Raw genomic sequence first — 20,121 nt, forward strand, 5'->3', positions numbered from 1 at the left:
TCAGGCTGAAGCTGAGGGTGCCTAAGGAAAAGAAAAACAGTGTTCCTCCGGAAGGGATGTGCATGGATGACAAGGCCAAGCCAGCAGTCAGTTTTGTCACCTGATATTTGAGAGGGTCCTCTGCTCAAAAAACACTCCCTCCTTAGCTACCCAGTACAATGTATCGGTTACCATAATGCTGCATAACAACCAACCACAAAGCCCCAGTAGTACACGGTAACAATTGACTATTTTCACTCACAAGTCAGTGGGTCAGTTGGGCAGCTCTGATCATCTGAGCTGAGCTTGGCGGGGTTTGCACATGTCTCTGTGGTCAGGCTAAGTGGCTCTGCCGATCTTGGTGGGGCTGTCTCACATATCTGGGACAACTGAGCTGATCCTGCTCTTATTCACATGGACTGTCATTCTACCCATGGGTTTATTCATGGAACAGCAGGAGAACTCCAAGAGACAGGCCCAAATCATGCAGGGTCTCTTGTTTCCAGGCTCAGAAAAGGTATAATGTTCTTTCTGCCGCATTCTGTTGGTCAAAGCAATCCCAAGACTAGCCCAAATCCAAGGATTGGGAAATAGACTTCAACCCTTGATGAGAGGGGCTAACAAGTCATGGCAAAGAGTGTGGATCCAGAGACACCATTGATGAGGTCCATCAGTGCGGTAAATCTCCCACAACAACGTAAAAGTAACAAAGCACCATGGATTGAACAGCAGCTGTATGCATACAACAGGATGCTAAAATGGAACGTTTGGGTCTTGGTTTCAGCTGAGGCTCCACGGGCCAAAAACAAAAGGAAATGTTCAAATACCTGACATTTCTAACCTTGCAAAGGGTCTAAATGGAAATAGTTTTCTGACTCTTGGTCCAACGGCCATCTCTGAAAAGACTGAAGCTGGAAACTGGGGAGAGGATTTTTCTGGAGAAAGTAATCCAGTATGAAGTTAGTCTCAGTCCCCTTGGAAGAGGAGAGAGGCAATGACTTTTGACCACAGCCTTGCCTGGTTAGAGGAACTTACAGGAAATATCTCTAGTTTGCTGTGAATTCCCTAAGTCTGGGGAGACTGGCATCTGATTGAGACCTGAAAAATGTATAGATTAGTCAGACCACGGCTGGAGACTATCGAGATCTCAGGAGGAGGATTGAGGATAGCACTAGAAGCAGGACTTACCCTGATCCAGGTGCCAAGGATGCATGAGCTTCCCAGGAGTCAAGCAGATGTGCAGAAACTGGAATGGAGGTGTCTTAGAAGCATCCTACCTAAAGGAGTAGAAAGAGGTACTGACAGCTACCACCGGGCATGGGATCTGGGAAAGGGGCACCACAAGAGGGGAACTGAAGCATCCCCACCTGAACACAGTTCTCAGGTGAACAATTGGGGGACTATGCAGCGTGGACACCACTAACGGGGACCTCAAAGAATCCACAATACACCTCAAAGAATTGACTCAGCTTTGATCACTTGCCAAACCTGAAGGAACTTTAAATACCTGCCAGGCAGAGAGCACCAATGCCAAACTGTGACACTACTGGTCAAGAGAGCCCTTATCTGCCCTCACCTCTCCTCCCTCTGCTCCCTTGGGCCTTTGGCTAGCAATCAGAGCAAAGGTGAGGACCCAGGGAAGCCAACGACAACCCCCTCCCCCAACATCTGAGCTGACAGAGGGGCGACCAGGGCTACTGCTAACCCACACTGATACTACTTCTTTGTTTGAACTAGAAAAAAAAGTACCCACTCCAAGAACTTTACCTCCATTTGTCTGAAGTTTGTCATTATATAATCTATTTGTTGTCTATTACTGCATAACATATTTCCCCAAAATTTGGTAGTTTAAAACATTTATTATCTGACAGTTTCTGTGGGTCAGGAATCCAGGCACAGCTGAGCTGAGTCCACTGGCTCAGGATCTCTCACCAGGTTGCAATCAAGGTATCGTCAGGGCTGCAGTCTCAGCTGAAGGTTTGAATGGGGAATAATCCTCTTCCAAGCTCATGCAAGTGGTTGTTGGAAAGATTCAATCACTCTAGGGCTGTTGGCCAGTGGTCATGCTCCCAGTTCCTTAACATGTGGGTCTCTCCACAGGGTAATTCACAACAAGGCAGCTTGTTTCTTCAGAATAAGCAAGAGAGAAAAGCTGGAGAGAGGTAGTGCCAGATAAAAGATAGTCTTTTATAATCTAATATTGGAAGTGACATTCCATCATTTTTACTATTCTATTCATCAGAACAAAATCACTAGGTCCAGCCCCAAGGGGACGTGATTACGCAGGATGTGAATACCAGGAGTAGAAGATAATTAGGGGGTTATCACAGAAGTTTATCTACCAGTATAATAAAATATACTGATTTTATTAAAACAACAGGCCACTGCCATCAGCCAAAGAATTGTTATAATAAATACATAGATTGACAATGTATATGACATAAACAATACCCACTAGACTTATGTACTATACAACATGCGAATTATATAAGATTGTGGAGGAAAGATGCTTTAAATCTTTTTCAAACTTTTATTGTACACATTTTCAAGCATTTGTAAAAGTAGGGGATAGGATAACAAAAAATAATAAGATAAACATGATCATTCTTTTTTCACTTATACCCCAACCCTTTACCCCCAAACCACTAGTTTTTGAAAAGCAAATCTCAGACACATTACTTCATCTTTAGTAATTCAGTGTAAATATCCACATATCATATGTACCATTATTCAATTAAGTACACCTTAATTTCATCTACTATTCAGTTACTGTTCAAATTTCTCCAATTATTTCAGAAATGTCTTTTGTTAAAAAAAGTTGGTTTGCTTGAAAGAAGGTTTAACTTTAAATGAAACTCGGAGTTTTAACCATTACTTAAGAGCAGGCATTTTAATTACTGACACAGAACTATTCTGTGAGAAAAATGACTTCAGGACATTTTATTATCCAGGAATAGCCAGCAAAGTGATGGGGGCTCCTCAAAATTTTACCCATGGGCAGAGATAGCTTCGGCTCACCAGGGCCTTGCCAATGGACAGTGGAGAAAACAGTGATGGCGTCTTCTCACACTCTACAGAATCCCGCTTATTCGCCAGGTGAGTGACACACAGGCTATCTCTAAGCCTCACTACAGTACTTCAGGCGGGTGTTATAATCCTCATTTTAACAGATGAAAAACTTAAACACAGGAGAATTAACTCACCTAAAGTCACACAGCTGTTATTAGGTACAGCCTATATTCCAACTCAGGTCGGTCTGACCTCCCCAAGGGGCTCTGGAAGTCACCTACCAAGTAACACTGTCATAGTCTCAGGGCGTTAAGACACTGTGAAAGCCTTTTTTACAGTTGTGACAGATGTTAGCAGAACCAAACCACGTCTTCTATTCATTTTTGTTTCCTTGGACTTGACGCAGAACTGGGCACACAGTACGTGCCGAATAAATATAAAGCCTTGAAGCCACCATAGCACAGAACCTTATTCAAAGAAACCTCCGTTCTGGCAGCCAGACAGTCAGTCTGAAAAGCAATTTCCGCCTGCTGCCCCATCTACCATCAGCTTTATCTCAACTTGTTTTCTTGACAATAGCAGCAGGGGTAGAATCAGCTGCAGAGGTTGGGAGCAAGATAGATTCAGGCCCACATTATAGGAACTCACCCGAGAATATTCAATTTCATTGAAACTAGAAACTAGATATTGAGAAGAGTCTGGTGGAGAAGTTCACAGCATTGTTACTTTTGATGGGACAGCTTTGGCCAATAAACTGGATTCTTTCATTCCATGAATCCCTCTCAAAAGCCATTACCTGTGTCTGAAACTGTCCGTACTCCCCACCCATGTCTCTTTGCCTGACAAACTCCTAATCCTTCAGAGCTCAACAGAAATCTCATTTGCTCAGCCAAGGCTTCTCTGCCTTCCTGGATGAAGTTCCATCCTTCTCATATGTGTACTTATCATGTATTCAGTCCTGTTTCCCCTGGAATGACATGCCAGATAAGGAAAAGATTGCAACTGCCTTGTACCTGGAACATAGTAGGCATTCAATAAATATTTGTTGACCAATTGATTTTTTTTAAAAAAAAAAAAAACAAGTTTAAAACTGCAATTACAGCCAGGTGCAGTGGCTCATGCCTATAATCCCAGCACTTTGGGAGGCTGAGGTGGGTGGATCATGACACCAGGAGTTCAAGACCAGCCTGACCAACACGGTGAAACCCTGTCTCTACTAAACATGCAAAAATTAGGTGGCCATGGTGGTGCGTGCCTGTAATCCCAGCTACTCAGGAGGCTAAGGTAGGAGAATCGCTTGAACCTGGGAGGCAGAAGATGCAGTGAGCCGAGATTGCACCACTGCACTCCAGCCTGGGCGACAGAACAAGACTCTGTCTAAAAAAGAAAAAAAAAAAAACTGCAATTGCTGAAGTCTCTTAAAAAATATCACAGAGCACAGAGGCATTCCATTCATACAATAGAGCAAAGCTTGAAATGCACTTCCATCTCATTGTGTTCCCCACAAAACGCTCCAGTACATTCTTCTCTTCTCTTTTATAAACTCCCTAAAATCTCCAAATCTAGCCATGCCCCCTGGCTTGTGTTCCCTAGTCTTCTCTTCCCATGTAGCCTATGAATCGACTGAGCCTTTCTATCTCTTTTGAGTTTTCACATTTATCCATTATCCAGATTCTAGAAAGCAAAGAAAGCCTTGAAACTGACTCAATAATCTTCCCTCCTTGGAAAGTGAGACAGGACCGTAAACTCCTAAAGGCATGGATTTATGCCCATTTTTGTTCCCTGCTGTGTTCTCAGTCTTTAACTGATGCTCAGCCAAGATTTACTAGTCGAACAATATAGTTCTCTTAAGCTTATCATATATTTTTGTTGTTGACGATGAATAAGCAACAAGAGGTGTTGTCCGAGTGAAAGGAGGAAAGGAAAAGTTTAATAAGGAATAGATTCTCTATTTGGAAGTCTAAGATGGGAAGTCTGCCTGAAGAACCATACCAAGTGGAACACAGCCCCTGGTCATTCTCAGACTAGACCAGCCTCTGTGTGCTGCTGAATCAGCAGAAAACAGCACGGGGGACATGAACGAGGTACAGCTCGGCAGCGTGGCAGCAATTTGGCTGACAATTTCCTTCTATGTTTCAGCATAATTGAATTAGCATCCATGGAGACTGTCTCCCAGACATCGGCAAATGCAATACTGTGGAGCAGGCACCGCAATTCATCTGGCATTATGAGGCACTGAATTGCCATCCAACCCCGCACCTCTCCTTGTTGCTTTGTGTGTGCTCATTAGAGAAAATTAGGTGGATGCGACAAGCCTGGGAACAATTAAAATCTTCCCACTTAGCCAATTCCCAGCAGTGGTGTCCAAGTTCTCCCGATATGCACTCGGCTTGCTCGGCTAGTATGCGCAACTTCCTGGATGTGCTTTCAAATTTTAAGCAATGGATAAAAATCTATTTTGCTCCAGCTAAGGATAGGAATTGTTAGGGCACAGAGGGACAGCCATGATATGAACCAACCAGAACATCATCCATAGCGGATAGCATCGAGACCAGGAGTCCTGGAACTCAGTCCAACTAGGAAGAGCATTTGTCAAGACAAGTCTAGGGCAGTGGAGCTGGGTGGTGAGTCAAAGTCAAGGGCCAGGGAGACAGCATCCAGCGTTGCATCCAGAGGGCTAACAGAAACTAGACGTTGCGGGTATCAAAAGCAGGATGCAGCAGAGAGTGAGGAATAGCATTGAGCACATGATTCAGAACCAAGGTTCTGAACATCAAGAAAGTGCTAGATTAAACAGAGGCTATGGGTGGCCAGTTAAAGAACTGTATTCTGCTGGCTGGAATGGCTTACAGCTGCTGGGGAGCAGAGTGATGTGAGGAAAAGAGTATATTTTTGGAGTCATATGGATCTTCTGCTTCCTCAGTGGAGAAAGGAAGAAACCCATCTTGCAAAGTTAGGAAAGGATTAGAGATGTGCTAGGAATAAAGGTATTATCTGAATAACAGGGCTTTGTCTTAGTTTGAGTTCCACCAGAAAGGGATTGTATTCATCCATTCTCACACTGCTATGAAGAAATACCCAAGACTGGGTAATTTATAAAGGAAAGAGGTTTAATTGACTCACAGTTCCTCATGACTGGAAAGGCCTCAGGGAAATTACAATCATGCCGGAAGGTGAAACAGGCATGTCTCACATGGCGGCAGGTAAGAGAAGTGAGTGCTGAGCAAAGGGGGAAGCCCCCTACAAAACCATCAGATCTTGTGAGAACTCACCCACTATCATGAGAACAGTATGAGGGTAACCACCTCCATGATGCAATTACCTCCCACCAGTTCCCTCCTATATGGGAACTACAATTCAAGATGAGATTTGGGTGGGGACACAGCCAGAACATATCAGGGACCCTGAGATCAGGATGTCAGTAAAGTACTTTATTTGGGAAGTGATGGGAGGGGAATGGGATGTATTAGTCTGTTTTCACGCTGCTGATAAAGACATAGCCGAGACTGGGAAGAAAAATAGGTTTAATGGAATCATAGTTCCACGTGGCTGGGGAGGCCTCACAATCATGGCGGAAGGCCAAAGGCACTTCTTACATGGTGGCAGCAAGAGAAAATGAGGCAGAACTGAAAGCAGAAACACCTTATAAAACCATCAGTTCTCATGAGACTTATCCCCTACCATGAGAACAGTATGAAGGAAACTGTTCCCGTGATTCAATTGTCTCCCACCAGGTCTGTCCCACAACACATGGGAATTATGAGAGTACAATTCAAGATGAGATCTGGGTGGGGACACAGAGTCAAACCATATAATGGGGGAAAAGAGTCAGAGAAGAGAAAAAAACAATAAAAGGTTTTTAAAATCAAGCCAAATACCATTTTGATGGGCATCAAAAATAACCTCCTAGGGACTCTGAAAAGCATGCAGAATACATGCCTCAATGTTCTTCCAACTCAGCAGTGAGGGATCTGGGAGCTTTATATACCAACTCCCATCAGTCATTGGCTGATGGCTTCTCCCGGAGGATGTTAATTCCCTGGCACTTCTGGTCTCCTTGGGAATGGGCAGACTGGTCTTCCTCATCTTCAGAGAAAGCCCCCAAGCACAGAGATGGTGATACTGAGAGATGACAGTTGGCCTTTCAGGGTTGCTATGATAAATTCTGATGGGGCACTGACCACTTCTACTGCCAGTTTTGGGAAAGAACATGGCACAGAACTCCATCAATTCTATCTAAAAAATCTCCCTTCCAATTTTCTCCCCTCTCCACGCTTCAACATGGACTCTCTTATGCCCTCAAATTAGAGGAAAGGCTAAAGGCACATGAAACAAGTTCTGGCCACCTCCTTTGCTGGTCATGTTGAGAGTCTTGGACCTCACTTTGGAGCATTGGATGAGTTGGCATTTACTGTTTTGTTCTTGGCTTTCTTAGAGCAGGGGTCCCCAAGCCCTAGGCCACAGCCTGTTAGGAACAGGGACACACAGCAGGAGATGGGCAGGCAGAGAGCGAGCAAAGCTTTATCTATATTTACAGCTGCTCCACATCCCTCTCATCACTGCCTGAGCGCTGCCTCCTGTCAGCTCAGCGCAGCATCCGATTCTCATAGGCACACAACCCCTATTGTGAACTGCGCATGCGAGGGACCTAGGTTGCACGCTCCTTATGAGAATCCAGTGCCGGATGATCTGTCACTGTCTCCCATCACCCCCAGATCAGACCGTCTAGTTGTAGGAAAACAAACTCAGGGCTCCCACAGGCTCTACATTATGGTGAGTCATATAATTATTTCATTATATATTAAAATGTAATGATAGAAATAAATTGCACAATAAATGTCATGTGCTTGAATCATCCCAAAACCATCCCCCGACCCGGTCTGTGGAAAAACTGTCTTCCACAAAGCCAGTCCCTGGCGCCAAAAAGTTTGGGGATGGCTGTCTTACAGGACTCAGTCCAAACTGAGACAATGTGTCCCATCTGAACACCAGCAGAAGTGGTCAGTGCCCCATCAGGATTCACCATATCAATGCAGAAAGGCCAACTGTCATCTCTCAGGGGACAGCAGGGGTGGACTCCTCCCACCTGAAGCCTGATGAAAGGGACTTTGCAGAGAGGCCTTGGAGAGCTTGATTTCTGTCCCCTAGTGATTGGGGAACCCTGTGGACTGGAGTCTGACTTGCACCTGAGAAATCCAAGGGGCCCAGGGATAGCTGAAGAGGGCTTCAATCTGGCAAGCAGCCGCACTTCCACCAAAGGCCAGTGTTTTCTGTGGGGGGCAGGAGATAGAGAGAGAGTGTGTACAAGCAAGCTGACCCAGGGATATTTGAAAGATGTTTTGCCTGATCTTCGCAGGCATGATGAGCCTCTGTGAAGGGGATGTCATGCATGACTGGACAGTTGGAATGTGAAGCTCGTGCAGCTCCAGTGCGGAGAACTACAGGTAAGAGACGTGCATACAGCATCCCTGAAGATGGACGTGTCCTCAGTGCACTGAACAAAAGCTCTCGCTCAAGAGTGTTGCAGACATCCAGCCATGTTCCGCTCTTAGGATGTACATGCCCATGCGGGCTTACAGAAACCTAGAGAAAGGGAAAGGCTTTTTCTAACTTGCACAAGACAGCATCCATTTGCCAAGCTGAGCATACATAAGGCTGTGTCTGATCCCTTTTTTTCTAATCCCTACAAAGATCTTGTGTTTCGAAGCCAATGGAGACAGAGTTCCAAAGTTCACACGAACTCACCATGAGAGAGTGGCATCCTGCAGGACCCAGCTCACAGCAGCAGTCCCAGTTAAGCCAGACCTTTTTCTACCCCTTGTCTCTTCCCACTGTGCCCTCACCAACCTTAAAGGGGCAAGGGCAGCCTGGCTGGGGAAGAGATGGGAGGGCAAAATTACCACTCTCTTGGAGAAAACTCACGAAGCTGACGGTATCCATTTCCCACTGCAGCTTCTGCCTGCAGCAAGTCTGAGCAAATGAAGTCAGAGGCGTGACCCTGCGCTGGACTGGACACATTAATCACTGAACTAAAGTGGTGTGGGGGACCACAGATGCCAATGACATTTTTATTACCTACAAATAACAAATTTGTAGCAAAGGGGCCTGGCTGACATTCATTCAGAGGCAGAGGGGACTGGTCCTGGGATTACACAATAGGGGAGGGGGCAACAAAAGTAGCTTTATGATTGTATCCTACATCTCTGCTCTTTCAATATACGGGCTATTTAGAGAAGACATCCAATAGGCATTGTACATGGAAAGCCTCCAAAAGGCACTCACTAAGTGGTTGCTCTTGTTATTATGAGCTGCTTGTGCAGGTGAAGGTTAAACCAGACTTTCAGAGCTAAATGCCAAGAGGGTTGCTCTTGGTTATCAGCCCTGGGCTGGACAGGCCAGGAGGAGGAAATGAGTGGCTGGGAGCAAGGTCTACATATCAGAGTGGAGCATGAGGGGCCCTCCACAGCAACCACTGCTGGGTCGTCAGCCACAGGAAAACTGCACATGTTGTGATCATGATGCTGGCTCCTGGAAGAGCATTTTTCTTGTCCCCGTTGGACAGCAATTCAAGAAGGAGATTTGCTGATTTGTCTTTCTGAAGCTAAACATCACGGTGGGTTGCAGAGGGAAGTTGGGGTGAGAGTCAAGACTGTCTGCCGCCTGCACCAGCATCATCATGCAAAGAGGACTGCTCACCCAGAGCTCAGGTCCCAGGCACAGTACGGACACAGGTAGAGCTTCTGTTCCTCCAGGGTTTAGGGAAAGTGCCCTGGGACGCCTCATGCAGATGCCAGAAAAATAAAGTCAGAACTAAGACGAAGGGATACCCACACACAACCTATGCATTCACTGGTTTCTTTCTTTACCCAAGGGCAATAGAGATGAGCTGTTTTATTTATACCTGATACACACTTCAATAGGGAACTCTTTAGCTGAGCTAGCTCCTTTTTCTATAAAACACAGAGCTCCTTGAGGGCAGGGACTGTGTCTCAACTCATCTTTGACTCCCTAGGACCTAACCCAAGGCCTGGGTAATACAACAGAAGGTGAGTGGGCTTTAAACTCATATAAATTAGGGTTTGAATTGCAACTCTGTCACTTACCAGCGTGTGACCTCAGGCAGGTCACCTCACCTCTCTGAAGTTCAATTTCCTCATCTGAAACACGGAAATAAAAATACCTACCTTCAAGTTTTGGAGAAGCAGAACTAAATTTAAATTTAATATGCTGATTATGGTAACTGGCCCCCAGAAAAATAGTAATTATCACCATCATCATCATCATCATCATTATTTTCCTTTAACATCCTCTCAGTTCCTCAGTTATGTTCAGACGGCTCTGGTTCTCTTACTGAATTTACTGCAAACATTGCCAGATCATTTATACACTGAAGACATCTCCCAATTTTGGCACGAATCCTTAGTTACACAGTCTGTAAACATAGTCAGAGCTAAAAATACTTTTTCATTATCGGATAAGAAGATTCCTTTCTTTTCCTTTCTGCTGTCTCCTCATGCTCTAGCTCTGCCCCAAGTGGGTCCTGAGAAAAGTAATCTTGTGTGACATGTGAGCTTTGTATCTAAAATCAAATTTGGCATCCCAGTTCCCAATAGGGCAAGTGTAGCATTTTCACACATTTCCAAAACGTCAAAGAGAATAGCTGCCCCTTTTGTTTCATGCCAGTTTCCTCCAAATCAGTTTTCTACTCATTAATTTATCTGAGATTCAGTTGCTCAATCTGTAAAATGGATCCGTAAAGTGATCTAAAAACACTGTCTTCACACGTAGGAATGCTCTGAAGATGGATGAGTGGCCAGAGAACTCGGCTTACTTACATGGCCACTTTCATCAATCCCCACTGTACCAGTGAAGGAAATCAGTGGGCCTGTCCTTCCCAGCTGCTGGTCAACATTATGTCCAGGCTGAGCTTGATCAGATTTGCTCTGCTGAGCCGAAGGAAGCGACTCTATGACACTTTTCATGAATTCTGATCAAATGCCCCAGCCAGGGTAGCTACGGAGTCCTGCTGTGTTTTTCCTGTTTAACCCTTTTGGAACTCTGTAAGTTACAGAAGACATAGGAGAGAGGAGAGTGTTTTGCGGGGAATGGAGGGACCCGTCGCAGGGCTTGTGAGTGGCCGTAGTTAGAGACAAGGCTGAAAGGAAGCAAGACAGGACGGTGAGGGTGAAGAAACTGCAAGTAGAGGTGTCTAAATATCATGCCTTAGGCATCAGGACTGGGGCACGAATCAGAACAGAAAAGCGTATCTTTCTCTTTTCTGACTCCATCAAGTCACCACACATGGAAAACTGGATTTCTTGTGTGGAAAGTCCCCAAAAAAGGAAAAAGGAGAGGTGAGCAGGAACAACCATTGCAGATATCACTTACTGAGCACTGTGGTAGGCGCCTTACATAGAGTCTATATTTAATCCTCCCGATAACCCAAGAGGTTGGTAGTATCATTATGCTTTTCATACCGAGATGGTAACTGACCCAGAGAAGTGCCTTCCTCGACATTCCCCAGCTCGGTCTATCTGCCAGGCCTTTAATGTTTCCATCATTCATTCAATCTTCAGCCATCATCGACTGAGTGTTAGACTCTGTGCCAGGCACTAGAAGGGTTCCAATCAGGTAAGCAGAGAGAAAAGAGGAAAAGAATTTCAGACAAAGGGTAAAGGGGTGAAGACAGCACAAAGCCAGAACGCAGGAGAGTTTTGGAATTCAGAGCGTGCTTAGAATGCCAAGGAAGCAAGTGGGTCAGGCCCACCTAGGAGGTTCCTCAGGGAAATCATCCCCATAGTCCCACCTCCTCCCCAGTTCCCCAGTTCCAGTATCACTGCAACAAGAGAAGCCTATGGGGTTATGGAGCAAGTTTTGTTTTTTTCCAAAGTCCCAGGAACAATGGTGCCAGCAGTCAATCAGTCAATGCCCAAGTCAATCAGAAACAGAGCCACAGTCCCTGGAAGGAACAGGTGTCACCTAATCCCACCAGGAAGATATGTCTCCCTAAATCATGGTTTTCCAGAAACAGCCAGTAACACTTACCGAGCAATTTACCTTGTCCCGAGCTCTCATAGGCATTTCACATACATGAGCCCGTTTAACCTTCACTCTATGAGGTAAATAGGTTAATGATCCCCCATTTCACAGATGAGCTAAATGAGGTTTGGGACTTGGAAGTTGCATAGTCAAGATTCAAATCCAGATTTATCAAACTCCGAAGGCTTTTTCTGAACCCCTGTGCCATGCCATCCCTCCTACCATCTTGCAACTGTGAGCTAACCCCACTTCTCAGGTTGGCCTACGCCTAAGAGCGCTATCGCAGGAAAAGCAGCATAGTAGCTCTGCCCCTTATGAGCTAGGTGATCTTGGGCAAGTGACTTCATCTCCCGGAGCCTCAGTCTCCTCATCTGTGCAATAGGAACTATATCCGAGAGTTCTTGGGGGCCCTTTACACAGGACTTTGTCATAGGAAATGGGCACACTGGAGATGATCCATCCCCCTTAGGAGTCTCCTACACCATCCTCACTGTTCCATTGGCAAAACAAAGCCGGCAGACCCTGGAATGGTGAAGAAAAGGCCATAGCTATTTGCAACAACCAGTCACTGAGACCTAGCAGCCAAGATAGGATTTTGCTCATCCTTTTTTTCCCAGAAGGCTGGTCCCATGACGATAGGTATTCGATTAATATTTCTTCTGAAAACATACACACACACACGCACACATACAAACACACACACAGCGGAAAGGAAAGACATCAGCATGTTCTCCCTGGTTATCTCCAAGCTGTGGAAACTTTATGTTTCTGTTTGCTTATCTGAATTTTCTGATTTTTCTATGTTGAGCATGTATTACTTGTGGCACTGAGATCTTGAAAGACACACATCTCACTATAGATTACCTCTGGGAAATGAAAATGGGAAAAATTAATTAGGAGGACTTTTTTAAAGCTTTGTGTTCATTCTTCATTTTTGTGTTACTTTTGAAATTTTTTACACTCTCCTTTTAGTTCAAATGTATTTTCTTCTTTTTCTATTCCACCAAAAAGTCTTCCTCTGGATGGAATATTCACCAACACCCTCTCCCCAGCCCCAAAAGATTACGAGGAAGTGGAGTCCAGCTAATCTTTTCCTGTGTCTTTGGGAATTTGCTTGCTGTCTGACCCAGACGCTCTACACATGCTCATAAAAACCTTCTGCCAAACTTCATTAGCCATTTAGGCTGCTGTGGTGCTATTCTGAGTACCTTATCTTCTGGCACTAATTTAAAGCAACATTGTCTCACCTGTGTAGGCATGCTTCCATGAGTTAGAGCCTTAAAAAATGGACTGCAATGGATTTTGTCAAAAATTGCCAAAAATCAAAATGTCTGGTTTCATCTCCTATCTCATTTCCAAATCATTAGTGGCAACTGCCTATAGCACTTAGTAGGAAAGACCCTGAGACCATTCCCAGGTAGAGCAAAAACAATCAAACCGAAAGAAGTTAAAAACACTGGCCAGGCACAGTGGCTCACCTGTAATCCCAGCACTTTGGGAGGCCGAGGCAGGCGGATCACTTAAGGTCAGGAGTTCGAGACCAGCCTGGCCAACATGGTGAAATCCCGTCTTTACTAAAGTTACAAAAATTAGCAAGGCATGGTGGCTGGTGCCTGTAATCCCAGCTACTCGGGAGGCTGAGGCAGAAGAATCGCTTGAATCGGGAGGCAAAGTTTGCAGTGAGCCGAGATCACGCCACTGCACTCCAGCCTGGGGGACAGAGCGAGACTCCGTCTCAAAAACAAACAAACAAACATACACCATAGCCTTTATGAATTAATGTTTTCTGCTAATGGATTACTGATGTCTGCCATGGCACGAAATCAAGGGCTACTGGCATATCTGATATCCCAAATCTAATGAAACAAGTCCTCCTTTCACTCCAAAGAGGCAAACTGGTGGGACTCCCATGTGGTACAGTGTGGCAATAACACAGCTATTATTTGTGGAGTGCCACTTTGATTATTTTATTTTATTTTATTTTATTTTATTTTATTTGAGACGGAGTCTTGCTGTGTCATCCCAGGCTGGAGTGCAGTGGTGCAATCTCGGCTCACTGCAACCTCTGCCTCCCGGGTTCAAACGATTCTCCTGCCTCAGCCTCCCAAGTAGCTTGGATTACAGCCACCTGCCACCAGGCCCAGTTATTTTTTTTTCTTGTACTGGAGTGCCACTTTGAGCAAAGGATTTTCCACACCTAACACATCTTACAGCAACTCCCCAGTTATCAGGACAGTTTTGGTTACAAGCGTCAGACAGCCAACTCACACTAGCTCAAGCAAAAAGGGTGTGTTTTGGCTCATGTAACTGAGAGGAGAACTGAGTTAGAGCTTAAAAATCACAGGAAGAGCTTTAGGACTGACACCAGTGGTGGGTTCCAGAAGACTTCTCTTTTTCTTATCTCTGTGTGTATTTGCATGCTGATCTCTCATTTCCTCTTTGCTGTGGTTTGAAGGTGACCCCCAAAGTTCACGTGTTGGAAACTTCATCTCAAACGCAACCATGTTGGAAGGTGGGGCCTAACAAGAGGTAATTGGGTCATGAGGGCTCTGGCCTCATGAATGGATTAAGGTTGTTATTTCAAGAGTGGCTTTGTTTTTTTGGTTTGTTTGGTTTTTATTGTTTTTGTTTCTTGTGATGGAGTCTCGCTCTATCGCCAGGTTGGAGTACAGTGGTGCAACCTCAGCTCGTTGCAACCTCTGCTTCCCAAGTTCAAGAGGTTCTCCTGCCTCAGCCTCCCGAGTACCTGGGACTACAGGTGAGCGCCACCACGCCCGGCTAATTTTTGTATTTTTAGTAGAGACGGGGTTTCACCATGTTGGCCAGGCTGGTCTCGATCTCCTGACCTCGTGATCCACCTGCCTTGGCCTCCCAAAGTACTGGGATTACAGGCGTGAGCCACTGCACCCGGCCGAGAGTGGCTTTATTTTAGCAAGTTCCAGTCCCTCTTGCTCTTGCACTTAATTACCCTTCTTTCATGGGATGACACAGCACAAAGGCCCTCTCCAGATGTAGGCCCCACTACCTTGGACTTCTCAGCCTCCAGAACTGTAAGAAATACGTTTCTTTTCTTCATAAATTACCTGGTCTGTGGTATTGTTATAGCAACACAAAACAGATTAAGACACTCATACTACAAACAGGCCTCTCCCATACGAAGAGGAATATGGTTGCTGTTTTCCCAGGCATAGAGTGCTAACTTTTCCCAACATGTGTTTATCAGTCCCAGGGGAAAACTCTGATTGGACTGTTTGGTCGTATGGCCATTCGTTCGGCCAATCACTGTTGTCAGGTAATTTGGTCAGAATTCAGCTATATTCCCATCCTTCTGACCAAGGGGTCTGTGTCTACCAATAAAAGAAAGGTTTGAGAAGCTTAATAGTCATTTAAAAATCAGGGCCACCACGAACAGTTGTGCAGGTTGCATGCTGCACAAGGGCACCAGCTGAGTGGATAAGGAATAAAATCCTGCCTGTGCCCTGTTTATGGAGCAAGCCATAAACTCTGGCCCCAGGTACATCTGCTACAATTGTTCTAATTCATAACATGGTGTTATGCAGGCTGGCATTAGCCCAAGGAAAAAGCAACAGCTACTGCAAGACACTACAGTCCCTAGGAAGTAAATAATGACTATCCCATTTTTCAGATGAGAAAACAGAGCTCACAGAGGCCAAGTGAATCACCCAAGGCTATACAGGAGTATCTCCTTATTCCCAACGCCCAGCGGATGCCTGAAACCATGGATACTACTGAACCCTGTATATATATATTTTTTTCCTATGAAACAAACCTATAATAACGTTTAGTTTATAAATTTGGCACAGTAAGAGATTAACCACAGTAATTAATAATAAAATAGAACAATTATAACAATGTACCGCAATAAGTTATGTGAATATGGTCTATCTCTCTTCTAAATATCTCACTGTAATGTATTCATCTCTGTTCAGACAGCAGTGGACCACAGGTAACTGAAACTGGGAAAAGTGAAACTGCAGATAAGGGGGAATTACTGTACAGCAGGAAACAGTAGAGTCAGGATTCGAACCCAGATTTGTGTTGCTCCAAAGCCTATGTTTTGCCTATCATAACCCACTCAACACCCTGTAAGAGAAATGGGACCCACCAGGCTCCTAACAGCATGAAGAAGAAGTGAGAGAAGTGGATTCTTGTGCCTCTTCTCTCTGAAAACCCAGTTAACCCCACAGAAACAAACAAGCCACTTAAGAAAGCCAATCCAAGCCCAAGACGAAACACTCCAAAAAAAACCTGTGTTTGCAAACAGCTTGAAAGTCATGGTGTTCCACTTAAAAAGGTAATTTCTTGCTTGGAACAGTGAGAAATTAGATGCAATCTGTTTTGATTTCTTCGTAATTTAGGACACGCTTTAGTGACCAATCTGCACACGTGCCAGCATCCTTCTGTCCTGAGGGTGTGCTGGCTTGGTTTGTGTCTCTGTTCATAAAGGAAGTCTAAATCATCCCACAGGAAAAGTGGCCTAGAATTTCTACCACAGACATGGAGACAGGCTGAGCAGCCTCTTCCTGGATATTCTTATTAATAAGAATAAGAATAATTACCATTTACTGGGCTTTTACTGTGTGTCAGGTCTGGTGCCGAAAACATCCATCACCACAAAACCTTATTGGGATGGGGTTGGGGGGATATTTTTTGTACTCAGCATCTGAACACCCTTCCTCTGTAGGAGGAGAATCCCCCACTGGGCAGTTCTTGGTAGGAGCTGGACCTGTCTCCCTCCATAGGCTCAAAAGAGGCCAGAAATCCATGAGCTCCCCATGATCCTTTCAATATATTTTGTTTCTAAAAAATAGACTGTATTGTTTAGAGCGGTTTTAAATTCACAACAAAATTGAGAGGAAGATACAGATTTCCCGTATATCTCTCTCCTCCAACATTCTCCCCCACTGTCAACATCCCCCACCAGCGTGGTCCAATTGTTACAACCAATGAACCTGCATTGACATATCATCACCCAAAGTCCGTAATAACATGTGCCCATCAGTACAGTCTCATACAGAGTCGTTTTGCTGCCCTGAAAATCCCACCTACTCATCCCTTCCTCCATCCTAACACCTGACAACCCCTAATCCTTTTATTGTCCCCATCGTTTTGCCTTTTGCAAAATATCACGTCCCTGAAATCATACCATGTGTGGCCTTTTCGGTTGACTTCTTCCTCTTAGCAATGTGCATTTCATTAAGTTTCCTCCACATCTTTTCATGGCTTGATGGCTTATTTCTACATTCTATGTTTGCTTACATTAACCAAAGTCTATTTCTGTTGCTGGCATCCAAGCACCCTGCTACAAAAAAAGTGCTGTTATCCCCATTTTACAGATTAAAAACAACAACAACAACAACAACAAAAAACCCTGAGACTCAGAGAGACAAGACTAGGTGGAAGGGTAGAAAAGCTACAAAGGGCAGAGGAAAGCTGCAGGAAAGCATGCAGGCGGCACAATGCAGTTGAGAGAAGTGCAGTTTTGTAGTCAGGAACTCGGATATGAGGGCCGACTTCATCACTTACCCGCCGGGGGGCCTCTGGAAAGTTGCTTAACTTCTCTTCATTTCTTCATCCATAAGGAAATGGGTCTCCATTTCTTCATCCATAAAATTCAGGTTACTGTGCCTGTAACAAGCAATTATTGAGAGTATTAAAAGAAATCAGGTATAGGCCAGGTGTGGTGGCTCACACCCATAATCCCAGCACTTTGGGAGGCCAAGGTGGGCGGATCACTTGAGGCCATGAGTTCGAGACTAGCCTGGCCAACATGGTGAAAACTTGTCTCTACTAAAAATACAAAAATTAGCTGGGCATGGTAGCATGTGCCTGTAGTCCCAGCTACTCAGAAGGCTGAGGCAGGAGAAGAGCTTGAACCTGGGAGGCGGAGGTTGCAGTGAGCCGAGATCTTGCCACTGTACTCCAGCCTGGGAGACAGAGCGAGACCCTGTCTCAAAAAAAAAAAAAAAAAGAAGAAGAAGAAAGAAAAAAGAAAAAGAAAGAAATCATGTGTATATTGCACTTAACACAGTGCCTGTCTCAACATGTGTTAGCTGTGGTATCTGTTATTGCTATTATTTGTGTTCATTAACCTAATTCTATCATACCCTGTTATAAACCAGGACTATCTGACCATCTGGAAGGATTCTGTTTGCTCTATTTTGTCCTTTCCTCAACCCCCAGAGCTGCAGGTGAGGGAAAGGAGAGGATGAGTGACCCTTCTGCCTGGAGATTCTTGACATGAGGGGACGTCTGAAACTAGACATTCTGTCTGCTTCTTTCCATATCTCAGGGGAACCCTAGCACAAGCGAGTGGGGACCCGGCCTGTGCTCATTGATTACACTAATGATGATGGATTTCCTCCCCTTTAGCACTTAATCAACAGCTGCCCAGTGTTTTATCACCATTTCCCAGGGCAGAGCAGGCCACCCCAACCCCTACTCACGAGGGCCTTTTCTTTCTTACTCCATGTGACCCAGAACAGAGCCCATTAAAGAACTCACTCATTTCTCCACCCTCCACCCCTTTAATTACAAACAGTGCTGAGAGTTGAATAACACAGAACAAAAGACAGATTTATTTACCCCAGGACATAAACAAGATTATCAGAAACAGGCATTCAGAAGCCCTTAGCTCCTGGGAGAATTTTAATTTGCTGACCCCTGGCTTACAGAAATGTTAGGTCTTTTCACATAATTATAAAACCCCGAGAGTTTTGCCTGCTTGAGTTATTTATTGGCACGCATCCCCAACCCTGCTGCTGGCTCTCATTGGCCAATTACAGGCATCTCCACTGGGACTTTAAAACAGGCTCTTTTGAGACAATGCAGGAAGGCTGAAAGAAATTCTCTTTTCCTTGGTGAAGTTTTCCTACTGGCGGCTTCCTGGAATGATCGAGGTACACAAACAGGAGGGAGAAGGAGGCATGATTACATTGATTAGAACACTTTGGGTTACAAATCACAATCCCACATCGAACTGGCATTAAACCAAAAAGGGACTGTATTGTAACTGAAAAGTCCACCATTAAAGTTACCTTCAGACACAGCTCAATTCCGGGCTATAACCATGTCAGTGGGCTCGGTCTCTCTCTACATCTCTCACCTGTTTGCCTCTAGGTCGCTGGCTTCTTTCTCATGGGAGAAATGGTCTCCAGCCCTCCTAAGCTTCCAACCTATCAGCTCCTAGAATTAAGTCTCATTCGCTCAGCTTTGGTCATGTGCCCATAGGGAACCAATCATTGTGGCTGGAGGAGGAAATATGCTGATTGGCTAGACCTGGGTCATGTGCCCAATTTTTTTCTTTTTTTTTTTGTTTTTGTTTTTGTTTTTTTGAGATGGAGTCCGGCTCTGTCGCCCAGGCAGGAGTGCAGTGGCAGGATCATGGCTCACTGCAACCTCCGCCTCCAGGGTTCAAGTGATCTTCCCATCTCAGCCTCCCAAATAGCTGCGATTACAGGTGCCTGCACCATCACCCCGGCTAATGTTTTTGTATTTTTAGTAAAGACAGGGTCTCACCAAGTTGGCTAGATTGGTCTGGATCTCCTGACCTCAAGTAATCCGCCCGCTACGCCTCCCAAAGTGCTGGGATTACAGGCGTGAGCCACCGTGCCCAGCAAGTATACCCTATCTTGTATTTGGGGTGGGACCAATTCTATCTGAACCATATGGGCTAAGGCATCATGGGGTGAGTCCTCAAAGAAAAGTCAGGGTGTGTACCCAGGAAAAGGGAGACAGATGCTGAGCAGATAAAAGCAATGAAATGCTTCGCTTTTATCTATCCATCATAGTATTCCTCTGGGTTCGGGGTTACAGGACACCCCACACTCTTCCTGGAGCAGCTTGGAAGTGGCCACTTTAGCATGTTAGGGGTTAAATTGTTTTCTCCCCCTAAATGTGCAGCTTGACATCGTAACCCACCCACTTCAGAGTGTGACTGTGACGGTTAATTTTCGGTGATGTGTAGGGAAAACTCTTCTCAAACTCAAGCTTAGTTTTTCATCTACTCTCACACCACAACAACCATCAACGCAGAAGGCTTCTGTGACCAAATGTGGGGCGGCAGTTTCCCCA

At 45.0% G+C, this 20,121-nt stretch overlaps 1 long non-coding RNA gene across 1 annotated transcript; it reads right to left on the reverse strand.

Moving 5' to 3' along the window:
* Positions 1 to 213: 213 nt before the first annotated feature.
* On the reverse strand, positions 214 to 19,199 carry LOC112635422. Its single transcript, XR_003121906.1, has 4 exons — positions 19,154 to 19,199; positions 17,575 to 17,995; positions 1,168 to 2,131; positions 214 to 1,077 (listed from the first exon to the last, which is right to left on the reverse strand). It is a non-coding gene; the product is annotated as an uncharacterized LOC112635422 (long non-coding RNA).
* Between the last annotated feature and the right edge of the window lie 922 nt (positions 19,200 to 20,121).

This window comes from Theropithecus gelada, chromosome 11, assembly GCF_003255815.1.
Source record: "Theropithecus gelada isolate Dixy chromosome 11, Tgel_1.0, whole genome shotgun sequence".
Taxonomy (NCBI): domain Eukaryota; kingdom Metazoa; phylum Chordata; class Mammalia; order Primates; family Cercopithecidae; genus Theropithecus; species Theropithecus gelada.